General features: G+C 37.7%; 1 protein-coding gene across 24 annotated transcripts in view; it reads right to left on the bottom strand.

Annotated features, from left to right (window-relative positions):
* MAGI1 (membrane associated guanylate kinase, WW and PDZ domain containing 1) overlaps positions 1 to 24,275 on the bottom strand; it is a 512,987-nt gene that overhangs the window by 195,640 nt on the left and 293,072 nt on the right. Inside the window, exon 1 of one of the 24 annotated variants that reach the window (XM_087923622.1) lies at positions 7,025 to 7,131. The exons of 22 other annotated variants lie outside the window; for them this stretch is intronic. The gene's annotated coding sequence lies outside the window, so the exon portion shown is untranslated. Of the gene's footprint in view, positions 1 to 6,547; positions 6,565 to 7,024; positions 7,132 to 24,275 lie in introns of those variants that run through there. One more of the 24 variants, XM_087923623.1, reaches the window with a different exon arrangement.

Consider the following 24,275-nt stretch of genomic DNA (forward strand, 5'->3'; position numbering starts at 1 on the left):
AGCAAACTGTAAATCAAGACATAAAGTGAAGTTGGACAAGGTGCCCCAAAAGAAGGACTGTAGGCGGAGACTGGAGAAACTTCCAATCTGACAATCTATTGTTAGCCGGAGCATGAAGTAAGACAGACTATCCATCATATCCTCCATCAAAAATGTACAATTATTGGTTTTCACTTCAATATGCTATTCTGTATGCAAATCTGCAAACATTACAACAAATAGACCAAACTAAGTTGGAAAAAAAAAAGATGCAGACACTAGGTCCAATATGTATGTGTGCCCACAATGATTGCTCTGAATATAAAGGGAGTAATAAAAAAGAATTTTAGTGCAAATGGTAACATAGTCCTATTATTAAAGTTCAGGAGAAGAATTCACAATTCTACAGTGATGTTTGATTTTTCTTTATCTATCTTCCATCACGCTGTGAAGCTTAGAAAATATGTAATATATATTTTTCTCTTCTGTATACCTCTAGGAAAAAAGAAATGAAAAAGGGAAACAGATAGGTTTATGGGAATCCATAAGAGAACATTATTTAGTTTTATAACCCTCAAGAAATTTGATTTGTAAAAAAAAAAGCAATATAACACATTGTATCATAAACTACTTTATATTTTGGAACATAACCAGTGCTATGGCGGACCATCACTGAATATAATTCCAACTCCACTGGCAGAGTGTTTTTCAGAAAGAAGTAATGCAGTGCACTCCTAAGCAAAGAGAACAGTTTTGAATACTCCCTCAGCTAATTTTGAGTCAGAATATCTAATGTGAGAACATCACAGTGGACCCATGGTGTCTTGAAGAAAACTAAATCAAGGAAGGAATAAAGAAGGGTAAAAGCAAGGAAAATGAATCCATAAAATAAATCAAATAATACTTCAGAAATTCTTCTCTGTACAAATCTGATTTCAGGAAGTGATATTATTAGAGGAAATTATTATTAGAGGAAATCTATTTCAGGATTGCTTATAATGATAAGACAGGACAAAATATTACAAATAGGGCAAGAGTTATTCATCAAACCTTCTCCTAAGAGGAACACTGATCCAGGTCAACACTTCTTGGTATATGGGATTAAATTTTGCCTGTTTTGCCTCAAAAGGAAAAAAATTAAACCAGCAAAAAAGTTGGTTTAACTTCTGCAGTAGTCTTGTTTATTTTCTAAGGTTTCAATAACTGAAACTTAAATCATGGAGAGTAACTCCATTGCACCTGCTAAAATTGCATCTAAACTATTATATCCAGTTCTGATTATAACATTTTAAGAATGGCAAACAAGTGTGTGCAGAGGTCATCAACCATGCATAAAAGGCCTTTGAAGGAAAAAAAACAAAACAGGAATAGTTAGATACGATCGCAAAATTCTAACCAAAAGGGCATTCTTGTAAACCAACATATTTTGCAGTAATGCATTGTTATTATGGGGGCACCTGAATCAAGATTGTATCACTAGAGGGACTTCCGGTTTGAGCTTCTTTGGCAACAGACCAAAACCTCATCTCTGTGAGGCTTCGATCCGTGCTCACTGCTGGAGCGCCCCGAGCCGGCTGGTTTCGGGGCTAAGCCACCCCGTAGAGGTGGTGAAGAAGGGGGAGACTGCCAGCAGGGTTGAGGAGAGCCACATCTCTCCTCCCCAGCTGGCCATTACTCCCTTTCCTAAGGCAGTTGTAGCGGTGGTCAGAAATGGCCACCACAAAGAAGAACTCGACTGGAAAAGAATGTGCAGGAGGAAGATAAGAAGAGAAAGTTTTGGTTGACCAGGTCAAAGAGCAAAAGCAACAAATAAGGTAACCTGGAATTGAAACTATTAAAAAAAAACCAATAATGTTGTTCCCTAAGAAGATTTTTAAGCTGCGAAGGAGAGAGAAAAGAGAAAAGATTTGGTTTTTTTTTCTTCTTTCCTATACTGACAGCTAAGAGACTTAAGCAAGAAATTGGAAAAAAATCCACTTTGACATTAATAGGCATTTAATGCTGAAAATAAAAAGTCAAAGGGATAATAAAGATTTCTAGATAATCAAAAGCTTTTGAAAACAGGAAAGGAGAGAAAAAGAATAAAAGGGCAGGATCTAGAAAGGAGGAGACTGCCTGGAATTAAAAAGAACTTACAGCAAAATCTCAACAAGACTTCCAAAGAAACATTTTAACTGAAATATCGCAAAAAAAAACCCAGGAAGAGAAAGTCGAAAAAGAAATAAGAAGAAATAACTTGGGACTATTTGGATTACTTGATGATTTCTGGATTTTTGGTTATTGTATTTGAATGACTAAAATCAATTGGGTGGTTGTTTAAAACTGTTTAAAATGGCTCCACTTTTAGAAGAACTGAAAATGGAACTTAAAAAGTACAAAGAAGATGCACAAGAAGGGAGAGGTTCTTTTGGCTTCGTATTTCAGTTTTTAGAAATGGAGATTTTGAATTATGAGAAACAACAAGAAATGCCTGCAGAACAAGAAGATTGCGACAAAGAAGAAGCCATCTTTAATGAACAAGTGATCTTAGGTGGGGGGGGAAGGAAAGGGGGGGGAAAGAGAATGGAAAGTTTAGGATTGGGAAAAACAACTAAAAAAAATAAAGTGAAAAATAAGTATAAAATCAGAAAGCAACAGAAGAGAGAAATGCAGAAGAGAGAATTAGAAGTAGAGAAACAAGGGGGTAAAGGGGGGAGGGAGAAGATGAGAGGGAAGAAAGGAAAAGAAGTTATAAAGGACAGAAACAAAATATAAAGAAACAGGACCTATTTAGAGATAATGGGTGACAATTTAATGGAAAAAGGAATTCTCCAAAGGTACATAAGATAGTATTGTTATATTAGAAACAGAAATAATTTTAGAAAATATGAAACAATGTATGATTAAAATGTTTGATAAAATAGCTATTGTAATTCAGTGGAATGCTTGTCAATAAACAAATGTAACAAAATGAATATTTAATGATTTACAAAACATATGTGAAGAGAAATAAGGGAAAAATTAATTATGGAGATTATATGTGTCTTTAAGGAAGTATGAAAAGAAGTGTTAAGGATGTTAAGATTTTAATTATTGATAGAACTGAATTGGAATGGAATGAAGGTTTATAATTACATATATTTATAATCTTTTTAAGAATGTACCAAGCAGAATTCGATTGGAAGTTATGTATTATGTATTATATTGAAGGTCATAACCTTAAGGTATATATTGAAGTTTAAATAAGAGTTGAATGGATGTAATGAAAAGATATAAAGGTGTCATACTCCAATTAGTAACTACAGGAGAAAATTTGTTTAATGAGAAAAGATAATATGAAATTGAAACAGAACAGACAAAAGTATAAATATAATGATTTGAATTGAGATGAGATAATCAAAATAAAATTGAGAAAATTAAAAGATTAAAACTAAAGATTAAATTAAAACTATGTAGAAAATGTAGAATAGTATAAGATATGGAATAGAACACAAAAAGGAGCATGATATTGAGTTTTGTGTCTGTATAAAGAAGTTCAACCTGGGACCATGCTATTTTCAAAAAAGATGTTTTACTTGTATTTTGTATGTGTGAAAACCCAAATAAAACTTTATTAAAAAAAAGAAAAAGATTGTATCACCAGTGGTCTTCAAAAAGAGACTGGATAGCCATAAGGCAGGGGTGTCAAACTCAAGGTCCATGGGCCAGATATGGCCCTTAAGGTGTTTAGTTCTGGCCTGCAGGGCCATCCTAGAAACAGTGAAGGCCAGCCTGCAGTGATTCTGCCAGCAAAAATGGAGCTTGGGAGGGCCGCACACAGCCCTCCTAAGCTCTATTTTCACTGGCAGAGGGTTGCAGGAGGCCATTGCAGCCGAAAACAGAGCTCGGGAGGCCGTTTTCACTTGCAGAGCACTCAGGGTACCACAGGTGCCCCTGACAGGAGTGACGTCAAGTTGGCCATTCAGGGCATGCCCCCCCCAGCCCCCCCGAGGTCAAACACAACCCTGATGAGGCCCTCAATGAAATTGAATTTGAGACCCCTGATATAAGGCCTCTTGTTTGAGCAGGGAGACCTTATGTCATTAGCAGATCTCCAAAGTTCCTTCCAATCCTATTATTCTATGTTCTATATTTTACGTCATTTTATATTCAAATGGTTTCAGCTCTAATATATGTGTGTTTAAATGTGGACCCAATCCAATCATGTATGGAGCAAAACAGGATGGGATTGAGTGTAAGAAGAAATAAGACATGCTGATAAAAAGTAGCCAACTCTCTGCTTACATCTAATCCTTCAACCTTCTGTCTCAATCATTTGTCTTTCAGATGGGAACATGTCCAATTTCAAAATCAGACCAAAGAGAAAATGCACTTTTAAATATAGAAAATGTTCAATTGGAATGGGGGGTGGGGATGGGGAAGAGATCCTAAATTAAATCTCATTTGGATACTGTTGAAGCAGATTCCAGTTAAATATAGAAATATTCCAGTATGATTCCATATAAAGAATATTCCACTATGGTTTCATATAAGGAAACAAAGAAAATGCACTGCGTTTACATGATGAGCCCCAGAGGAATTATTTTGCCACTAATAACATAGTTATACCTAAGTGAAACTGAATTGCTCTCTGGAATAATTTCTTTTTCAAGCACATGACAACAGTACACATAATCCACTTAATAATTCACCACAAGTCTTCTGAGACTAACCAAACAGTATCCCTAGCTATCCAAAAAAAGCTGTTAATAAGGCATCTCAGGAAAATAAAAGAATAATGGCTTTCACAAATATTAACTTTAAAAAAATATGAATCCCAAACACAACATGATATAACATGATATGTTAAAGAGCCTCAAAGACTCAATAAGAAAATCTGGAAACCTGATTATTTACAGTAGCCTGATAGGATTCACAAAACACTTCTGATATCTTGGTTTAAGGAACAACCAAGTAGGCTACTGTTATGCCCAAGTAATACAAAACAATACAAACAGCAGAAGAAATAACATGGAGGTGATTGATCCAACCTCTCTCTTCTTCTTCTCAAAGGAAGCCAATATCACAATTTAAAATGATATAAAGTCAGGAAAGAGTTCAAACTTTTCCTAAGTATGAGAAGCACAAAGGCGGCCGACTTACCAGAGAACTTTCACATCTGTTCTCAGTACAGACAGAAATCAGAAACAAAACAACAGTCCCAACCATCTGTATCATGACACAATAATCCTGGGACATTAGCTGCTGAGTTGCAGTAAATTACAACTACCACTCTATCTTTTACTGATAGCAAGCACGAGAGAAGACGGTCTCCTATTAATATTTAATCAAGTATGTGCGTGTAAGAGACGCAGCTGGGCAGATTCGTAAGATGCTTTTTTGCTACACCATTCAGCAGAATCATGGTCATTTGTCACCCAAAGCTCAACAGTAACTACAGGCATTTTCTAATTTTAATATAGGGCTCCCATCTGTTTGAAGACAACACTTATCACCATGTTTCTCTCCCTTTGCAAAGAGCAAAACAAAAGACTCAGCTTCCAATTCCGAGACACAGGCAATCAACATTAAAGTTTTCCAAAGGAAACTAAAGCCTCATTCCTTTAAAAGGCTTTTCACAATTATGTCAGATCTTGTGTTTGTGATACAAAAGGAGGTTCCCTTACACATCAGCTAAAATTAATCTAAATCATCATGCCTTTACACTTTTTTTTATCTCACCCAGTTGCTTTTCTTGCTGTATTTATTATAGGTTACAAACAGATTATTTAGCATTTCAGGATAACAGCCAAACACTACGGAAGCCCAACAATTCAATGATAAGCAGAATCATTCAAAACAAGAAGGTGATATGAACAGATTGTTATAGTTTTGGAACAGTTCACCAATTAAACGTGGGATTCTTTCAGTCAATGTTGTCTGAGTACATCACACATATCTTAAGCATATGTGAATGTGTGTGTAAGCGTGTGCATGTGTTAGGACGTCATCCTCAGCATTTCCGAATAAAGGAGAAAGTATGCCTCTTCCACCATCTACACATTATTTCCACCAGGTTTTATTAAATCCAGTCTATAAAACATGACAGCCTGCAGTTGAGAGCAATTTGAAAGGCATATCAACCACTTAAGGAGTCAAAAGTGATAGTGGGAGAATAGCTTGTCCACAAATGGGTGGAGGAAAACACAGGTTTAGCAAAACGCACAGCCTTCTCTAACAGGGAGATTCTAAAACACGTTTAGGATGCATGATTATTATTTTTTTGGCAAACCTATTTCTGCAGGCAAGAGACAGTTAACTAAGAAGGGCTGCTGGACTACTGGATTGCAAAAAGGTGGGGGGGGGTTGTTAAGAGACACAGAGAAAAGCACAATGGCTCTTAATACAAAAGGCCAGCCTTTTCTTCCTCCCAGCCTCTCCATTTTACCTCAGCTGCAATACAGCCTTATTCCAACGTTTTAAAAACACAGCATGATGGAAGAAAATGATTTTCACTAACAGAAACAATAAACAGAACGAAGAAAGCTGGGGGAAGGGAGAGGAGAGATTTTCACTGCTGCCTACAAGTATATAATTTAAATATTCCTACCTCTTCACTATTCCATTTGGATGGGGGGGGAAACCCAGTAATATCAGCCATCCAGCACCAGCTTATTCTGTTTCTTCACCTTTGCGTGAAGCTGTAGTAGCATTGCCTCTGAAAGGACTGTGAGCATCTCAGCAAGAACCAACATAGTAGAATAATCACATGAAAAACATGGCTGGCTGGTGCATCGACAGATGCAAACAAGAACTTACTGACTGAGGCTTATTTCTAGCCTTGCACAGTTCTCCCCCTCCCTTTTCTTTAATGAGAGCCAGGTCTCCCTTTATTAACCTGGCAAAGCAACTCGAGTCGGCTGAAAAGGCTTGGCCAATATAATTGGATTCTTTTTTTCTCTCTCTCTCTCTCAGCACCGCTTCATTCATTCATTCGCTCGCTCAATTCATTCCATCATTCTTCTCTCCGTCAATCAAATAAACCCAACAAAGATATTATTCGAAAGAGAACGGAAGATCCTTTTACCTGATTCAGCGCAACTTCATGTGTGAGAATCAGAGAGAGGGAGGGAGAGGAGCAGAGATTCTGGAGCTGATGTAGAGGAAAAAAGTCTTTTGAGATTCTACCCACCCCCCCTTTTATTTTATTGCAGTCCACAGTCTCATCTACATGCATCAGAGCAAGCAGTTACTAGCAGCTGCTTCTTTTTATTAAGCCCACAGGCACAGAAAATTAGTCCCCTGCCCAGTTATCCAATTCAGTTCCGTGCAAGCTATTCAGGCACCAAAATCCTGCACGAGGCCAGTCCCTTCTGTCCCCCTGGTCAGCCCCCACCCCATCTCCACATGGCCTTTGGATAAACAAGAGTTTCGCATCGCTCACTAAGCAAATCACATGACCCTGGCACTCAGCAGCAAGAGAGATAGAGAAAGGCTAGCTGGATGTTGGGTTGAGCGCTGAAGGCCCTGCCTAAAATGATCTCCTGCCCCGCAACTTATTTCATCTTCCTAAAATATCTAACTCTTGGGTGTAAGAATCAGAAAGTTCAACAGAGATCAGCATTTAAAAGAAAGGAAGGTGGAACAAGGGGCATACGTTGTACTCTGAGGAGGTCTCAACAAACACAATGGTTGTTTAATACTTTGCCATTTTTAATTGATAGGGCACTTTTACCCAGTCTCACATGTAGCGTGCAACTGCATCATCATTCTGTCTCCCCCTGCCCTCCCCTCCTCCCAATTAAAAACCTACATCTGTTCAGTCACGCCATGCATTTGATGAAGTGAGCTGTGGCACACCAAAGCCCATGCCTTTAATGAAATTTGCTAGTCTGATATATTCTGAATTTATTTTCTAAGAATGCTAGGTAGAAATATCGGAATTGGTTAAACCCAATCTCTGATCGGCCCTTCAAGGGGATGCATGCCCAATTTAAAGTACTGAGTATAAAACATCAGCCAGTTCTCTTTCTTGTCACCCTCTCTAGATGTAAGCAAACAACCAAAAATTCTCTCTGAATTAGAAGAGCTATTAAATTAAGTGGAAACAAGATTCATTGTGAGATTTTAAAACCCATTAACCATTAAGTGTTTTGGGGGGAGGGTTAGTTACAGGGTTATTAAACTTGTCTTAGAAGTCAATCCTGCTCATGCAGAATAAATAATACAAAGTAAACATCTATTTGGAAACAAAAATATGTAGTAGGGAGATAAAGAGACAAACCAAGATAGAGTTACTTGCTGGAGAGTTGAAATATAGGAAGTTGCTTTATGCCAGCTAACTCTATTGATCTATACAGGCCAATGATGTCTACTCTGACAAATAGCTACTGTTCAGAGTTTTAGGAAGTAATCACTCAGGGCTGTTTACCTGATTTATTGACTGAATTTATATCCCATTTGCCACCAAAAATAGCATTCAAGACAATCCTTTTAACCTAATTATTTTCACTGGGACATCACACAAGGAAAACATACTGAAGATGCTCCCTAAATAAAAATACAGAAGAGTCCCTAACTAGAATGGCAAAGCTTAATTTTAAAAACTTGGTGAGGTCATCTTGAAGATCATATGCCCAACTTTCCATGAATCAGCAAAGAAAAGTGATAGCCAACAAGACAGCTTCAGGAGTGTACTCTATATACTATTTGCAGAGAAAAAGTATACCAAATTTGTTGTGATAAGATCCACTTACAGTCTTTATAATTTCAGTAAAAGTAAGTGAAATCTAGAAAAAAAAAATCTGAGGAACTTGCAACAGAATGCTAAATTTCCAGAAGTGGTAAAAAGTATTTTCAGGGAAAAATGATAAAAGCAATGAGTCTGTAATAGGCTTCCACGGATACACAGATATATTAAACTGTGATTCCCCACTAGGGAATTTTCCATTGGGAAAACTCCCACACTGCAAATTCACCAAAGCAGAGATACACTGTGACTGAATGGATAAGACAACGGTGGGTTTGTACCATGAGAAATTTCTGAAAGAAGAATATATGGATATGGATATTATAAGATGTCAAAAACATAATAACAAATAATTTCTGCCACCAATAAGGAGTGAAGAAAATGCATTATACTGGAAAGTGACCAAAAGTAACAATACCAGACTCCAAAAATCTACAATATTTTACAAATAGCTTTAGAAAATGACATCCTTTGCACATGCGCTCAAGAATCATTAATATCCATCATGAACAACTAATATCCATTAACTATGAGATTAGTTCCTCTTAGAAATAAATGGCTTTCCCAAAAGAACTAAAGAAAATGGGATCAATAATATGCCTTTGGAAATGTGGCCCAACATTCATATTAACAGTTTGGTCCAAGGATTAGCTTGTTCCATGAAAAATACTTTTAGTTTGACTTCTGAGTAGAATATGTAAATGACTAATGCATGTAAGAAACTACAAAACATATTCATTAATTCATCAATTCACTTATACGGTCATTTAAGACTTCTATGTTAGTCTAACCAATCAGCAGGTTACCACCTAACATATATTAACAAGATCAATAGCCAAAATAACCAAATGATAAATGACAATACATAATATATTCCAATGATAAGGAATCATAACATTTATAATCATATTCTCTTGTACCAAAGAAATCACTTTCAAATTATTTTCCCTTCAAATGCCAATTGAAATGAACAAGTTTTTATTGTCTTCCTAAATTCCATTAATATTGGAGCAAGTTGAATCTCTACGTAGGTGTTCTTCCAGGGAAGTGGGACAATGCTAAAAAGGTTCCATCTTTGAGAACTTTGTAGAAGACATTTCTGAAGACAAGGAATTTAAAGGAAGCCTACTTTTCTCAATCTAATTGGGTGGGCAGAAACTATTTAGACATTTTAGCTCTCAGGAAATCTGAGTTTACTTCATTCTGGTGAAATTCTACAATATTTATCTTCTCAACTATAAGAATGTAGTTTATTTAGATAAAAGACAGGAGAGTCAGTGTGGTTTTAGAGTAAAGAAACTTCGGGTGTGATTTTGAGCCATGCTCCCACAGACCAGCTTCCCTCACTTGTTTTTTGTGGGGGGGATAAAAAGAAGAAAAATCCCTGCCTTGAAGTGAACTTAAACTTTTAAGAATGTACAAAAGCCTCCATAATATTAATCAGTACGCAGAGAATAGCTTTTGGTGTCTAATTTAGGGGAAAATAGATCATTTTTCATTGGGAAAAATCCAAATAAATGACTAAGCAGTACTGAATGACCACTTTTTAATGAACTATTATTATTAATAAAACATCTAATTCTCCATTCTAGTGCTTAGACAACAATCTTGAATTTGATGACCAGTGTCTGTTCTTCACAGATGGTTATCTCTAACCAGATGACACCGAGAAAAAAAATATGTTGCTATCATTAACTTTAAAACAGTATCCCTTGCTTAAAAACTATACTGAAATATAGCAGCATTTATTAACACTGCTCAGTAGTTAATTAACAAATATATTGACTCCATTCAGATGCATTCATATTTGAAGTATCGTAACACTTTATGAGCATATATAAATGGCTTCCATAAAGGCTCTTACTTAGAATCTGGAAATTTAATTTGTGACTTTTCCCTCATTTCCAATGTATTTTAGAGTCTGGTGTTGATCCAAACAAACATTCCTGTGAGAAGCCTATTTCAAGCATCCAAGGAATTGATTCCATTATCCATGATCCGAAAGATGCTTTTTCAAAAGGCAACTGGATTTTGTTTTGGAAACACAAAGTTTTGAAAAAGCATCTTTGGGACAACCACGTGGACGTGGATGACTGAGGATCTCCACAGATATTGATGGGATTCTCTTAAGATTTTTTTCTGTAATATTCTACTAGAATTTGCTTTCTGTTAATTTCAGGTGCTGTATTCTGCAAGGCTAAAGGAATAGGTCATAACCCTCTTCTACCAGTGATACCAATTTTGATTATTTCAAAACAGCCCATCTTCTCTTTCTTAAGTTAAACATACCCAATTCCTACATATTTCTTCTTGCTGCACTTCATTTCTGGTCCTGTGATCATTCTGGTTTCTGAATACATTTCAATTTATCTATAGTCTTTCTTATACTGGAGCACCAGTTGAACACCATCGGCATTAACAAAATCACCATCAGTCAATTGCAAAAGGCAGCTTTATTTGGAACACCTACATCTGCCTATCCCAGGTCCTTGGGAAAGACTAGATAGGTGGTCAAAAATGCCAAATCCAGTCTAAACATCCGCCTGTGCAATCCAAAACTGAAATGAACCGAAATGAGCAAGTAATAAATACATTTTAAATACCTTAGATGGATTTATGGATCTCCTACATTTAGAAGCTGGATGCCACACAAGTCACTGTATTTTCTAAATGCACCCATTTAGTGACTTGTAGCCTTGTAGCATAGCTAAAATTCCTGCCCAAATATAATGCATTAAGACAAACCAGTCTTCTCATTATAACTAGGTTGTTAAATTGCTTCCATTTTTGCACTCCTGGAACCTTGTTCCTCTTCCCATGTGTAGCAATAGACATACAGTTTGCTATCCTTTTGATAAATTCTGGGCTCTTTTTGAATTTCAGTCCCAGAAACCAGATGAAGTCTATGGTTAAAATTTTATCGGCTATTGCTTGTACAATTCACCTATTGTTCAATACAATTCTAAGATGAATTCTTCACCATCCTGTTGTTCTCATTGTGAATATGAAGACCAGCATTTTGAAACTATCCACTATTGATAGTTGTAAATATGACTGCTTCCCTAATTTGGTTAATCTGACATCAAATTAGTTTGGCTAATTATATGTATCCCTCTTTTCCACAATATTAATTATCATTTTGACTTAATGAAGCATTAATTTCCTGTAGAGCAGGGGTGTCAAACTTGCCCTGTCAAGTTGTCATCATGTGACATTTTGTGACTTTTCCCCTTTGCTAAAATGGAGGTGGGGGTAGCCAGTGTGTGATGCATCCGGCCCACAGGCTGCGAGATTGACACCCCTGCTGTGGGCCGGATGCATCACACACTGGCTACCCCCACCCCCATTTTAGCAAAGGGGAAAAGTCACAATATGTCACATGATGACAACATGATCATTAGAAATAATGATCTCAAAGAAGATACCGGAAATCTTTCTAAACACCAAAAACAAAACTATTATATGTGTTTAGAAAGATCTCTGGTATCATCCTTGAGATCATTATTTCTGGAAGAGACCAAAAAAGAAAAAAATGGTCTAGACTGTTCTTCATGCCCAAATCTAAACTAATCCAACTCCTTTTGAAATAGGCCAGTGGGTCAATACTCTTTTATGACTCACATGGGCCTGATTATACTTAACAATAGCTGTTATATTTGTTATAAAGCCTCCTATGACATCTCACCACAAATTGTATGATGTATCTCGGTGTAGAAAGTAGTCCTCAAAAGATTCCAGCCGTCCTTTTTTTAAGCAGAGTTCTTGCTGAAAACCTAGTTCTTGCCAATTTGAAATATAATAGTATTTCAATCCAAAAGATCCTTCCCTTTCAAACTCCTTTGAACAGAATAAATGCTATGGTTGGCAGCAGGTGAAACCAGAAAGTGTTCATTTGGCTGTCAGTGAGGAAGATGGCAGAACATGGGCTCTGAAAGTTTGGGAGGGGAGGGGAAGAGGAAGGGGAAGGGGAAGGGGAAGGGGAGGGAAGGATAAATTGTGTATCATGTCCTCTCCTTAGAAATATTTGCTCTACCTTTTCCATCTTTGCTTAGGAAAAAAATGATAAACTTAAAAGAGTTGAAATTTAACTCCATAATACCCAGAATATTTTTTAAATTGATATTGAATCTTACCTTTAAAAATTATCAACGTAAACCACAGAATAAAATAAAAGGCTAGGCTCCATTGGGTCAAGTTTAACTCCTGATGGCTAATCAGATGTTCCTATGCAATCTTCTAGGGGAACAATGCAAATATCCCTTCTCTTTGATTCTTTCTGGGATTTTATTTTAAATTATTCAATACCCTAAAACTGTAATATTTTCTAGTGGTTTCTATCCAAGTAGTAACTGCCTGATCCTGCTTTGTTTTTGTGGCTAGAAAAGGGCTGACTAGGTACTTCCATCTATCTGGGTCACAGAGTAATCCTGTGGTATTATTTGAGATTATAGGTTAATTTCTTGTTTCTTATCATAGATGTTGTATTGTTTATTATTATTATGGGTAGTTGCACAGCCAGCCAGATGTTTAGACGAATTTGACATTTTTGTCCACCTATCCAGTCCTTCCCAAAAACCTGAGATAGTTGTTTAATAAAATTAAAGCTATCGTCACAGAATGTAAGTTGTTCCAAGCAAAGCTACCTTTTGCAATTGACTGATTATGATTTTGTCAATGCCAATGATACTCAAGTGGTGCTCCAGATGTTTTGGGATTCCACCCAAGGTGGCTATTATTATTGGTACTATCTTTGTTTTCTTTTGCTACAATCTTTCTACTACTATTTGCAGGTCTTGATATTTTGTGGTTTTCTTTAGTTTGTTTAATTAATTGTTCTATTCAGTTACCCCCCAGGTATTACAATGTCCACTATCTAGATTTTTGATCTGTCTTACCAACAGTTGTTAAGTCTGGGCTATTATGTAGCTGCTTGCAGGCAAGTTTTATTTATTGCAAATATTCCAATGTACCATTGTTGCCACTTTATTTATTTATTTAGATTTGACAATACATTGGTGGTTTACAGTGATTAGAACATGTGATTAGAAAGCAGAATCAGTTTTAATTATAATTAACTGGCAAAGATGTTCCCAACCAGAAGCCCAGAATGTTGGAAATATAAAAACAGTCAAAGGTATCTTTTTTCACATGTGGTGGACATGCCCGGAAGCTATTGAACTAGAATTTAAAAATGGCTAGAGGAAATAATGACCCAACAAATTGAGTTTAGACCTGAACTTTTCTTCCTAGGGATAATAAGAGGAGACTACAGCAAAAAAGATAAATATATTATTTTGCATATAACTACTGTGGCCAGAATTGTATACACACAAACCTGGAAACACGACACTATTCCCACTGAAGGGATAGTGATAAAAATATTTTAGACTACGTGGAGATGGACAGGCTTACACTAGAATTAAAAGATAGAGGTGAATCGGAATACAATCTGGTCTGGGACACATGGTACAGTTGATTAGATTATGAAAGTAAAGATTAGTAATGTAATTATGATGTATATACGAGTATCTGCGATGCTGTAGTGTGGTAAATAGTGTATATATGTTATAAACTGTTGAGAAATGTTCAATAAAAATATTTTTTTTAAAAAGAAACTAGAATTAGAACTAGAACATGATTAGAAACAAGAACAAAAACCCAAAATACAATATAAAAATCATTATGCTGTTGGAGAGCCAGGCTGGTCTAACGGTTAAGGTGCTCAACTTCCAGGAGATGATGGGTTTTAATCTTACCTTAGGTGTTTAATCCTGGGTGACTTTGCCCAGGTATTCTCTCTCAGCCCTATAAAGTTGGTCCTGCCAAGCCACTTTTGAAAACTTTGCCAGGAACTTGCCTGTGTAATCACCAGGAAACAGGGTTGAACTGATGGACTAAAAGAACATTATTGTAAGCCATCTTGAAAGATTTGGTGGCATATAAAACAAATCAGCTTGCAAGTGTCCTACTAAAATAATTATATTCTACTTTATTTCAGCTCCATCATATCCAGCAATGCCAATGCATTTGCAGTGACCTATCACACACCCCATCCCTGTGTCTCCTCCTGTTCTCTTCACTCAGCCTTGACTGTGAGCAGATTATGTTCTGGTTGATTTGATTTGGACCCAATTTCCTCCTGTCCGCACTTGCTGAATTGATTTATGAAATCCATTTTTAACTACATATTCAAGCTGCAGGGTTTAGCATTCTGGCTCATGCTAAAGGTTTAAACCCAATCTTAGCATTATGAAACAACTAAAAGACATACTGTAGAGATACATGCTTGAGTCCACTCTATTATTGTGAATGTCTCTCCCCAGTTTTCTCTCAAAGATGGTTTCTCCTTGGGCTATGGCTCAGGAGTTGTTTTATTCATGATTTTGGGAAGATAGTGGTGACCAGGTGGGCAATAACAAATTATATTCCCTTGAACTGCATTATTTTGGTGACTGTAAACAGTTTTGAGATTTCGTTTAATGAAAATCATATAGCAATTTTGTAAATCTATAATATCCTCTTTTTCATCATATCAATCCCCTTTCTCATCCATCTCCTCTATTATCATAGAGAGCAGGGGCAGAGGGCAAGAAAGGGTCCTCAATAGTGCAGTAGCAAAGTATCTGCTAATAGCAAGGCAAATGACCATTTCCTACTCAATTTCCTGGTCTGTATAGCTAGAAGAGATGATTGGTCAAGGATTTGCAGAAAAGAGGAGGAGTGGGAGATAAAGTTATGTGTGTGATCCTAATAATCAGAAGTGCATGTATGTAAATAACATGTCTCTAAACAAAACAGGAAGGAAAAATGACAAGGACTTATTTTAAAGATGGGTTGATCCTGCTTAATGCACTTACATTACAACAATTATGTTTATACTTTGCATTACTTTTAATTGATATAATTATATCAACTTAGATCAGTCAATTAACTTAATGCTTATTAGTTCAAGGGGTTTCTTTTTTTCTCCTTTCCATTCCACCTTTGCTTTATGGGATGTGGATTTTTAGCTAGAGCCCTTATTCAGTTTTTTTCTCACATGATCGAAACCAGACTGCTACTGTGAGGCTGATTTAATATTATAAGTTATTTCAGTAATAAATATGGGATATTCTGCTTAGCTTTTGATTGCCTAGTTATATAAGTGGTAATGGATATAGAGGTTTAAAAATAATAATGTATATAAATATAAGGACTGGGAGGAAAAGGGAAAGAAGAACCTAGAGATCTTAAATTGATTGTTCTACTTTCTGTGCACAATTCAGTGGCTCTGTTCCCAGTTGTGTGAAAACTGTAGGAAAAATATCAAGTTGCCCACCTAGGAACTACTATAAAATGTGTGGTATTACTGCATTTTTGCAAGGCTTTCTTCTCTGCTAGTGCCTGTCTATGCATAAGCAGATAGAAGAAAGCATCATTCAAAGAACTTTGGGGTTTCCAAATATTGCTCGGAACAAGAGCTCAGATTCTCTGCTTCACAATTATGGAATAAATAACAAAAGATGGCCTTGATTAAAAACAAAGAAAATAATTAATCTTAAAGCACAAAAAACTCAAAGATTGATTAAAAACTAGACCTGCTTCATCTATAACAAGCCACATACAGATGTTAACAGTATTCTTTCCTTTTTGGTTTCACTTTGTTTTACTTAGTTGTGGGCCATTTGAAAACTCTTATCAGTATGGAATACTTATCAGCAATCATGGATTTGGCAATTTTATTAGCTGCCTTTTCTTTAGGACTGAGATATGAAGACTGGTTTCAGTAGGCACCCTATATATGGGAAGAATTCAGAGTGATGAATGACATAGCTTAGCTAAAATATTTGGTTTGCTTTACAAGCAAATATTCATCTTGTATCATGTGTAATGCTGAAAAAAAAGAAAACCAGGTTCAAATCTAGCCCGAGTACAGAGTAGTCCACACTGCTTTAGGCAAGTTATTAAATCTTATTGTTACTAAATGGTCATGAAGTCAAAATGCTATTCTGAGTTCTACAAAGGAAGCAACCAACCAATCTATCTCTTATTCTTAAGCAGTTTAGAGACTGACAGTAATACAATATCCTCTATTCAGGAGTAAAATGCCCCACATTTTTATTGTGTACATGACAGATTGATATATTCCAAGTTATATTTACTGCTAAAGTCATTTATAAAGAGTATAGAATGTACATAACTCTTTCAGAAATAATTTCGGCTATAAACATTTCTTTGGCTCAAGAAATTTTTACCCGGTGCATTCATGTCAGGAAGAATCATCATAGATTTGGACTAGGAACAAAATTTTGAATTCATTGTAATGTGGAGATTATATCAAGGCTCCTGATATGTTGGAGCAATTGAGAAGGAAGTAAAAAAAAATTCTACAGACTGATGATATGAGTTTTCACGTTGAAATATTTAGGGACAGATCTATACTTCAAGCATCATGACCCAAGAATTAACCTGACTCTGTTAATCAAGACAAATTCAGCTATTTATTATAAATACTGTAGAAAAAGGGCTGGGTTCATCTATGATGGCCAGTTGCTATGTTGTGTCCGATTCCTCAAGACCCCACGTACCACAGCATGCCAGGCCCTCCTGTCCTCCACTGTGTCGAAAAAATGTCCCAGTTTTAATTGTTTATATTGCATGTTAGTTACCTATAAACCAAGGATGCCAACTTGGCAACTTTAAGTCTTGTGGCCTTCAACTCCCAGCCCTGTGGGATTTCTAGGCATTTGACTGCATTCTGAAATGATCGTCTTTGTTCAAAGATAAGCACAGAGTCTTTCTGGGCTCAATTAACAAGAAGAGCATAACACCTGATTCTCCTCGTGCCAGACTACTATAAATTCTTGTCAGATCATTCAGAAATATAGGTTTCCCAGATGAGAACGTTCTCTCACATAAGGAGGGTAATTAGAGCAGACTCTTAGTGAAACCACTACACATTCTATACCCATCCAGGTCTTCCTTGAGGTGAAAGTCAGAGCTGGTTATTCCCAATTATGCATGAGATTCCATTTACCAAGAGATGTTCATTTAGCAAAATGGGCATGGAAGCTTTATTGCTCACAGACCTGGCTACAAATCCTTATGGATATTCAAACTGCGAATGTGTTTTTAAAATGTGTTTTATCATTCATAACTGAGCAATCTGAAGATTAGTTGTTGGTCTACTTATCATAATTCAATATATATTTGCCTATTTATTGTAATTCAATTTTGTATTTTGAGTTTCTGTTTCTTGCAGCTCTTTGGCAGTTTTCCTAACTTTGAGTACTACGGTGTTTTCACAAAATTAATTGAATGAGCAGGTTTTGAGGCAAATCATACCCATTATCTCCCAGGCCTTATACATCAAAACATTTACAATAAGAAAATACCAAGGCTTGTTCTGCCAGAGGCTCCCTAACTTTATGGCATTGTATCATATATAAATACATAGCTGAGATACAGAAGGAAAACTGCTACAAAACACTTTACAAATAGACAATATGATCAAAACTATCTAAAAGTAATTATTCTATACTATCAGAATAAAAAGGCATTTTTCAGCTTATTTGAGCACTCTTTCGATGCAAAAATTACCAGAACTTTCTCATAAACTTTAGCAAGATGGGCTGCCCTATTGTGACTCACTGTGAATGAAATCTATGAGAGTGTACCCACATCAATTATCCCTATTTTGTTCCTTCTAAGAAATGATTTGCTAGAAGAAATGTTAACTTTTTATTAAATTCAAAGCTATGATTCCAATGTGTTATTTTCCCGAAACAAAAGCTAGCATCCCAAGCCCACAACAAGCTATGCTTATACATTTCACTTTGTGAAAAACAAACCTACACAGTGAATGCAGAACTAACATAAATCAAATGTTTTTGATTTGTTTACTCAAAGTACAAAAATAAATAGGTGACATACAGTGGTGTATATGTAATTCACAGGAAAAAAATAACAATCATTGTTGTTTCCAAACTTGGTTTTGGTTGGTCTTGGCTATTGGTACTGTTATTGCTTATCTTTCTCTTTTGAATGCCCTGTATCATTTAAATCCCATTTTTTTTCTTGATGCATTTTTAATAGCATTTTGGTGTGAATAAAGACAAAAATATAGATTTCATGTGTATAATGAAAACATGCCATCCACTTTGTGCCTTTTAGATGGACTTGAACCATATGTAGGATGGTTACATGGAAGTACAGAGGAAGTCCAAATTTGTAGTATTACACAAAATAGTTTGTGAAATCATCTATCCATAATTCTCACACTAGTTACTTTCAGAGTAAGCTGAGTTATGCAAAATGTAAGGGAAACATAACCAAAAAATAATAATTAAAAGTGTGACAGAAACAAGAAAAGGCCAGTTAAATAAAATTATCTTACATCAAAACACACATCTCGCCATATTTCTGTACTTACTATTTATTCCTTGTTCTCCAGAATGGTTTGACAGGATCCATGCATGCGAAGTATTCAGTTCTGTTTGGCTATAGACTGGATAGAAAAAACTAATGACACACCCCCTTTGGGCCACCATCTCCAGTTCTTCTATTCAGTCTTGGCTGATCTAGACTGCTGCTTGATAGCTCCTCTGTTATAAATAGAGAAACGCTGGTAGCTTAAAATTACTTGATTTTTTATTTTGGAAATAATCCACACAACAGTCCTAAAGGGACTACAAGCACGACAGGCTTTAAATTGCCTTTGTGCTTCATTCGACTGAACAGAAAAGCTACAATCTCAGCTAGTGCTTGCCTGTTCTACAACGGAGCCTCCATCTTACGTCCGATTGCAAATTCTTCCAACTCACTCCCAGAACCTAGATAAAGGAACTGGAAGCATTTAAGACTCATCTGCCTGCTAGGTACCCTGCCCGCATTAAGGGAGAGCTACATAGGAAGAGCACGGGAGATCGAGGTACGGAGACAAGAACAGTTTAGCGCCTAACAGCTGACTGGCAGAGACCCATTTGGTGCTTTACTCGATGGAGGGAGTCACGATCACAGTGGAAGATACTGAGGGGCTCCTGAATCAACAAGCCTGCTAGGAAGCCTGCCCAAATAAGGGAGCGCTGCCTAAGCAGAGCTGAGGTTCAATGGGTGCGCAGTTCCAGGAATGGTAATTTCAGTGCTATAGTAATTAAATTTGGCGGGAGTGCCATTTTGAAGTAGACGGCCATTTTCCAAGCCTGGCGTTTCCTCCCGCTGATCCTTTCTGCCTTTTCAAAGCCAAACTGCCTGGTGCTCTTTTCTGCTGATCAGTCAAACAGTCTGGTGATTTTTTTTTATGCTAATTTTTTGTTTTGCTGTTACCAAGTCACAGTCTGGTATTTTTTTTTTTCTGCTGACTCTAACAAATGTCAGCTTCAGCCATTGATTGACATCATCTAGCTATTTAGGGAACTAATCAATCGTAGCTGGTTTATTACTGCCAATAGAATAAAGCCAAAAGTTTTCAATCACCTTTGAAGGTATGCTCACCATTAGCAGTTATCCCATTGGAGTTGAACTATTTAAATTACAGGGACTTCATTATCAGATAGAGTCTCACAAACACATCCAGTAAAATAATGAAGGATTCTTCCAGCACATTGTCTCCACTTCAGGCTGTTGACACCCAGCAGAAAGGAAGGGGTAAACGAACCTGCAAAACCAGAGGTTCTGTTCAGGAGGCGCCAGACAAAATCAGGGCTAAGGCCACAGGATATAGGAAAACCAAGGCAGATGAACAGGCTGAGTGTCGGCTTCATAACGCCTTGGTAAAGCAGGTAGAAAAGAACTCCAGAGAGCAAGAAAAACTAATACAACTCAGTCCTCCCAGGGAGGATCAGGCAAGTCAGCCAGTTCAATCCCAAGAAGGTTCAGACATAGAAATTCAGGGGCAGACAGTTAGAAACGATCAGGCTGCAGAAATTCCATGTTGCTCTCATTGGAGTGGGTCACACTCATTGGTGCCTCCCTTTCCACCACAGCCGGTGCCAATGCAACAGGCTAGGGCAGCCGGAGCAACAACATATACAATCAACTGCAAAATTTAGGAGGGCACTTAATGCCCACAGAGGTATAACAATGGTTCACCCAGTTAATTAGACAGGGACTGACAGGGGAAACATACATAGCAGATGCAACACTGAACTCCGTGAAGTTCACATCTATGCCCTGTCTTCGGCAGTGGCTGCTCGTCATTTACTCTGGCTCAAATATTGGCAGGCAGATACCAAAAGAAAATGGAAACTTGCGTCAGCACCGTATAAAGGAGGCAAATTGTTTGGTGTGCTATTAGATCCTGTTCTCATCGAGTCAAGGGACAAACGTAAGATCTTGCCGTCAGTCTTGAAGAAGGGAGAAACCAGGTTCTTACCCTTTTATAGATGTTCCTTTCGTGCATCTTTCTACAGGGCAACTAATCAAAGGAATCAAGGAAGTTTCGGCCAGAGGCAAGACACCCAACCTGTGCAAGGGAGCTGTTACAAGGCAAGATTGCAACCAAAGGCCAAACAGCCATTTCAAGGGTCCTCCAACAGGGCCTTTCGCAAATACAAATAAGCAATCAGTGGCTCCTGTTGGCAGCAGACTTGAGTTTCTTGCAGACCAATGGGAGCAAACGACCTCGGATGCTTGGGTTAGACATACAACAAGGCTGGGTCTTGTCCTTGAATTCCGATCCTGACCCCTGAGATTTTTCATCCACTGCCCAGTGTCAACAAACACCTCTAGACGAAAGCTGATGAGGAGGCAATTCAGCACCTCCTAACAATCCAAGCTGTGGAAGTGGTCCCAGACCCTGCAACAGAGGAGATTCTCCTTGTGGTACCGTACTAGCCCAGGAGGCTGTGGTTCGTGGACTTGGTCAGTCTGTCAGTATCACACCCATGGAGGATACTCCCTGACAGGATCTTTCTCAGCCAGGGGCCAATCCAACACCCAGAGCCTCAGTGGCTCCACTTGGCCACCTGGCACTTGGGAGACGATTGCTGGGGGGGGGGGAGCTGATCTTTCATTTCAAGTTATTAACACCATACAAGCAGACAGAAGACAATCCACTACCCGAATTTATGAAACCACTTGGATGGCTTTCTGTACCTGGAGCAGGGGAAGGAACTTTGACCCCACAGAGGCTTCAGCCTCCCAGATGTTAGAGTTTTTGCAGCAGGGACTGGACAGGGGCCTTGCTCCAGCAACACTGTGTAGACAAGTGGTGGCACTTTCATTGGTGCTATCATGTACAAGCCTAGACTCATTAACATGGAACGCGTTAATTCTCCAGTTCCTCAAAGGAGCATCAAATTTACGACCATCAGTCATACATAGATTTCCCACCTGGAATCTCTCTAAGGTGCTGCAAGCCCTTACGGTTCCACCTTTCGAGCCCTTGAGAACCGTTAACCTACAATACCTATCTTATAAAGTAATCTTCTTGGTGGCCATTACATCAGCCAGGAGGATATCGGAACTGGCTGCCCTGTTGGTAAGAGCTGAACTCTCTATATTCCACCCCAATCACGTAGTCCTGTGATTGGATCCGACCCTTATACCTAAGGTCAATTCATTTTTCCATAGGGTGCAAGAACTTATTTTGCCAAATTTTTGCCCAAACTCATCTCACCTTAGAGAGACTTTGGCACACGCTAGACGTAAGAAGACCCCTTCACATATACATGAAAAGAACAGCTTCCTTTCGAAAGACAGAGGCTATGTTTATCACTTTTCATCAGAACTCCTTCGGTCAGAAAGCTTCCTCTTTTTCCAGAGGCAGATGGATTAGAGCAGGGGTTCCCAACCTGGGGTGCTCGCACCCCCTGGGGGTGCAAGACGATATTCCAGGGGTGCGAGAAAAGTCCAGGTAAATAATAGGATATTGGCTATATGTTGGCATTTTTTATTTATTATTTATTTCAGGGGGTGCGAGGTTCGAGTGAAATTTCTTTAGGGGTGCGGGGCGAAAAAAAGGTTGGGAACCACTGGATTAGAGCAACCATTGTTAGGGCTTACGCAGCACAAGGCTAACCTGCTCCGTCACATATTACACCTCATTCTACATGTAGTGCAGCCACAGCAGCTTGGACTTCTCAGGCTACAGTGGAAGAGATATGTTGGACGGCGACCTGGTCCCTTTGCCATTCATTAGACACTATAGACTTGACTCATTTGCCTCCCGGCCTTTGGACGAAGAGTCTTACAAAGGGTCCTACCAGAAGGGCAGCCTCAATAGTGGCCAGAATCCTGCCCATCGGACATTTGCTTTGGTATGTCCCATGCATGGATCCTGTTGAAACCATTCCGGAGAAGGGGCATTGGGACTTGCCGAGAATGCACCTTCTCAGATGGTGTAGACAGGATCCAGTCCCACCAGTTTTTCCTGGCCAGTATGGTCAGGGCTGTACAAGAGATAGTAGTAACTATAACTGTTATGTAAAGATGGGACTCTTACAGCAACTACAAGAAGGCCTCGCCTTCATCAAGAACTGGAGATGGTGGCCCAAAGGGAGTGTGCCTTCAGTTTTTTCTATTCAGTCTATAGCTGAACAGAACTGAATACATCCCATGCATGGATCCTGTCTACACCATCTGAGAAGGTGCATTCTCAGGTAAGTCTACCAACGCCCCTTTTCATCTTTTCTATAAATTGCTTCATATATTGCATTTGTTCTTTTAACTTCTCACTACTTTTTTTAGGATCTCATCAACTCTATATGGCTCTGACTTTCCCATTTTTTCTTTCCTCTGGATCAATATTTTCTTCCTTCATACATTTATTTTGCAATTTGATACTCGTTCATTCTCTCTAGCTGACTTACCATCGCAATTTATTTCATGGTAGTCTGTCACTTTTGTATTCCATACAACAGACTACAATCATGACCTTCTACTTTACCAGCATTTCTTAAAATCTCCCATTTTCCCAGCTTTAGTTGAGATACATAAATAACTTGCAATCATTTCATTTTCTCAGACACTTCCTTGATCTTTGTTGCTTTAGCTATTAGATTCATGACCTCTGTTGCATCATGCAATCTATCTAGCATTCAGTGCAAATCATTCAGATTGTAAACTAGTAAAACAGTATTTGTATGCAAAAATACACATCCATTAATATTCCTAATCAACACACTTTCAATGTCACTTTAAACATACCTTACATGCTTACCCACATCTATATTAAATATATCACACAAACTTCAATCTTCAATATCACAAAATCATTTCCATAGAAATACCTGAAACTCCTTCTTCAGTATTTCCCTTTTTTCAGCTTTATCCCAAATCATCCCATCACTTTTATTTTTTAATTCTGTTCCATGTGCTGAGGACTCCTTGCTTAGTTCTCTTCATCAACTTCCAAAACTATTTTTATTTCCACCAAAACCATTCCATAGGTTTTTGGGGAGGGGGAATGGGGGAGCTCTTTTAATCCTAACTGTACTTTTTTCTCTTTGACTAGATTTCTCTTTCCCTCATTCTCATTCTTCTTAGCAAGGATAGGCATTATTTCATTTCTTTTGTGGCTGATTGTTATATCATATTCAATTACTATAATAAAGATATGTATATATGTATGTTTTTTCCTCATTCTCAGGTTCTTTTACTTCCTCATTTA

Source organism: Pseudonaja textilis, chromosome 2 (genome assembly GCF_049901715.1).
Source record: "Pseudonaja textilis isolate UNSWEBS1 chromosome 2, rPseTex1.2, whole genome shotgun sequence".
In the NCBI taxonomy this organism is placed as follows: domain Eukaryota; kingdom Metazoa; phylum Chordata; class Lepidosauria; order Squamata; family Elapidae; genus Pseudonaja; species Pseudonaja textilis.